General features: G+C 40.8%; 1 protein-coding gene across 1 annotated transcript in view; it reads left to right on the top strand.

The window, feature by feature from the left end:
- The first annotated feature begins 1,299 nt into the window (after positions 1–1,299).
- Positions 1,300–4,416, top strand: part of LOC121556926 (tubulin polymerization-promoting protein-like) — a 28,974-nt gene continuing 25,857 nt past the window's right edge. Inside the window, exon 1 of the mRNA XM_041870810.2 lies at positions 1,300–1,426. The gene's annotated coding sequence lies outside the window, so the exon portion shown is untranslated. The remainder of the gene's footprint in view (positions 1,427–4,416) is intronic.

The raw sequence follows: 4,416 nt of genomic DNA on the forward strand, positions 1-4,416 counted from the left end.
TACCCGATGTATATGTATGTATATCCAGGCAATGGAGTGATGGAGCATTTGTCATTCCTGAGAAACATTTGCTAATTCTTCTGTCCTGCAGCTGTACCTCAGTTAGTGTCTTGCATCATCCATGAGTGCTGTACAGTGGTGGCTGGTGGCACTTTAAATGGGGAGGACAGGGATCATAGTAATGGCTGGAATGGAATGAATGTATTTTGTTAGATACCATTCCGTTCACTCCATCCCAGCCATTATTATGAGGCGTCCTCCTCTCACCAGCCTCCTCTGGTGCTCTTTCAGCACCAGCCTGCCTGGTCCCAGTGGACAGTGCATTATATAATCTCCAGTTCTCCATGTTAAATCATTACCACTGGTTGTATAACCCTTTAAAGAGGACAATGCCATGAGTGGACATCAGATCAGAGAATTAAGGCCCTGAATAAGGCCCAAACCATACATTGACATCAAATTACCCACAGAGGTTAGATAGTGGCAGAGTGACACAATTACAGAGACTTTGAATTTAAAGTGCATGTGCATTACTAGCAGAACTGTTCACGTTGAAGGAAGGAGAGGGTTCTGTCCTCATCTCTATCTTTTAGGGAAGATCTTATTTCGCTAGAGAGAATGCATCCCAAATGACACCTTATGCAAGCCCTGGTCAAAAGTAGTGCATTAAAGGGAATAGGGTGTAATTTGGGATGCAAGCAGCCTCTACTGTATCTTTGAGGGAAATCTTATTTCCCTAGAGAGAGAATCCCATGGGCCGTGTGTTGACCAGCGACTCAAGACATCCTGTACTCGGACTAGAGCCAGGTTGCATTTCCTGGAAACAATTCTGATTTGTTTTTCTTTTCTACTCTTTTTATATACATACCATGGCCTTTGGTCCTTGGACCTCAGTGATGTGCTACTGCTTTCTCACTCTGCCTGTACTGGCTCTTTCTCATGGAAAACATTTCACTCAGAATATTTATTCTGAAGTATTAGATTTTTGGATGGGAGTACAATTGATTGAATAGCAGCACCTAATACAAATGAATGTACAATCACCTCACTGGCTGGTCTAACCTTTGATAGATGGTTTAGAAGTGCTCCGAATACTCCATACTGCAAAAGAGCACGACAGAACATAGATTCCCACGGAACGGAAGGAATTCCCTTATCCTTTTATGGATAAAACAAAATAACGTTCTCCATTGCCCATCACCTTCATGAGAATACTGTGATGTTTACACGAGTGGTAGGAGTGCTGCAGCCAATCAGTGGCCTGAATTTCTACCCTCATTTCTTTCGCGGAGGCGAACAGCAGGCAGGCATTTGAGATCAAATGTAGCGAGAGAGTGTAATGTTGCCAACGATCCTCGAGGTGCAGTTATGATTTTGTGGAATTGACAACGAATAACAGTGGATTGGAGAAGGATTGAGATATCAGGTAAATGTGTTATTTACAGATGTGGTTAAATGTATTTTGGCAAAATAACTGCTATTGATGTTGACAGTTTATTTGTTTTGGTGTGCGTTTATTTTGACACTGACATATAGTCGGTTCAATGCGATTTTTTAAATATGCAAATTGTAGCTACAAATATACATGTATTTCTATATTTCATTGCACACTAAATTATGTTGCGCATTATATGCAGGAAGTCGCTTGATTGTCAAATATGCTTTCGTTTTTCCCTAATTTAAACGCACTGGTCTTTTACGCCGTTTGGTTCTAGAATTATGCATTGCATAATGGTGTATCGTTTACTGAATTGTAGACGCTGTCAATAGTGTATACGCATATTCGATGTATTGCCAGGTATTGCGTTATGCACTGGCAAGTGGCAATAGAAGAGTTGCGACTGCAGCCTGTGCATGGTCACAATAACAATGGTCACGTGCCACGGTGGACTATTCCAGAGACCACTACTTGAGCATGAATCTCTGCACATTTGCAAGTTTATGTAACCAGTCTCGCGCAGGAAACATGCTCATACTGCATTATCCAACTTCAGTACTGTCAACATAAACGAACCATAGCATAGCCTATATCGTTTGGTCTCCCGACGTTTTACATGTATTGTTACCTTCTCCCTTGTAGGACTTAGCTACTACCTCTACCAAGAGGTCGGGTCCTTTATGGCATAGGAGATCCTCTTGAAACTGTAGGGCAGATCCTTTGTATCAAACCCTGCTCTGGCTTCTAATGCATGATTATTACATAATATAGCCTAGTCAGCCTAGAAGGGAAAATAGTTGAAGGAAGCCTTTTGGAATGATAATATTCTCATACAAACTACCCTAAGAATGCATGAAGCCCATTTACCCAGTTGTTCTCCTCCTTGTGTATTCTGTTTCTGTATTCTTTAGGAGCATGTCGATTCTATTGCATCAAAGATTATACCAATATCTTGGCGCATGTCGATTCTATTGCATCAAAGGTTCGACCAATATCTTGGCGCATGTCGATTCTATTGCATCAAAGGTTCGACCAATATCTTGGCGCATGTCGATTCTATTGCATCAAAGATTCGACCTATATCTTGGCGCATGTCGATTCTATTGCATCAAAGATTCGACCTATATCTTGGCGCATGTCGATTCTATTGCATCAAAGGTTCGACCAATATCTTGGCGCATGTCGATTCTATTGCATCAAAGATTCGACCAATATCTTGGCGCATGTCGATTCTATTGCATCAAAGGTTCGACCAATATCTTGGCGCATGTCGATTCTATTGCATCAAAGATTCTACCAATATCTTGGCGCATGTCGATTCTATTGCATCAAAGATTCTACCAATATCTTGGCGCATGTCGATTCTATTGCATCAAAGATTATACCAATATCTTGGCGCATGTCGATTCTATTGCATCAAAGATTCTACCTATATCTTGGCGCATGTCGATTCTATTGCATCAAAGATTCGAACCTATATCTTGGCGCATGTCGATTCTATTGCATCAAAGATTCGACCTATATCTTGGCGCATGTTCGATTCTATTGCATCAAAGATTCGACCTATATCTTGGCGCATGTCGATTCTATTGCATCAAAGATTCGACCTATATCTTGGCGCATGTCGATTCTATTGCATCAAAGATTCGACCTATATCTTGGCGCATGTCGATTCTATTGCATCAAAGGTTCGACCAATATCTTGGCGCATGTCGATTCTATTGCATCAAAGATTCTACCAATATCTTGGCGCATGTCGATTCTATTGCATCAAAGATTCTACCAATATCTTGGCGCATGTCGATTCTATTGCATCAAAGATTCTACCAATATCTTGGCGCATGTCGATTCTATTGCATCAAAGATTCGACCTATATCTTGGCGCATGTCGATTCTATTGCATCAAAGATTCGACCTATATCTTGGCGCATGTCGATTCTATTGCATCAAAGATTCGACCTATATCTTGGCGCATGTCGATTCTATTGCATCAAAGATTCGACCTATATCTTGGCGCATGTCGATTCTATTGCATCAAAGGTTCGACCAATATCTTGGCGCATGTCGATTCTATTGCATCAAAGATTCTACCAATATCTTGGCGCATGTCGATTCTATTGCATCAAAGATTCTACCAATATCTTGGCGCATGTCGATTCTATTGCATCAAAGATTATACCAATATCTTGGCGCATGTCGATTCTATTGCATCAAAGATTCGACCTATATCTTGGCGCATGTCGATTCTATTGCATCAAAGATTCGACCTATATCTTGGCGCATGTCGATTCTATTGCATCAAAGATTCGACCTATATCTTGGCGCATGTCGATTCTATTGCATCAAAGATTCGACCTATATCTTGGCGCATGTCGATTCTATTGCATCAAAGGTTCGACCAATATCTTGGCGCATGTCGATTTTATTGCATCAAAGATTCTACCAATATCTTGGCGCATGTCGATTCTATTGCATCAAAGATTCTACCAATATCTTGGCGCATGTCGATTCTATTGCATCAAAGATTATACCAATATCTTGGCGCATGTCGATTCTATTGCATCAAAGATTCGACCTATATCTTGGCGCATGTCGATTCTATTGCATCAAAGATTCGACCTATATCTTGGCGCATGTCGATTCTATTGCATCAAAGATTCGACCTATATCTTGGCGCATGTCGATTCTATTGCATCAAAGATTCGACCTATATCTTGGCGCATGTCGATTCTATTGCATCAAAGGTTCGACCAATATCTTGGCGCATGTCGATTCTATTGCATCAAAGATTCTACCAATATCTTGGCGCATGTCGATTCTATTGCATCAAAGATTCTACCAATATCTTGGCGCATGTCGATTCTATTGCATCAAAGATTATACCAATATCTTGGCGCATGTCGATTCTATTGCATCAAAGATTCGACCTATATCTTGGCGCATGTCGATTCTATTGCATCAAAGATTCGACCTATATC

This window comes from Coregonus clupeaformis, chromosome 28 (genome assembly GCF_020615455.1).
Source record: "Coregonus clupeaformis isolate EN_2021a chromosome 28, ASM2061545v1, whole genome shotgun sequence".
Lineage (NCBI taxonomy): Eukaryota > Metazoa > Chordata > Actinopteri > Salmoniformes > Salmonidae > Coregonus > Coregonus clupeaformis.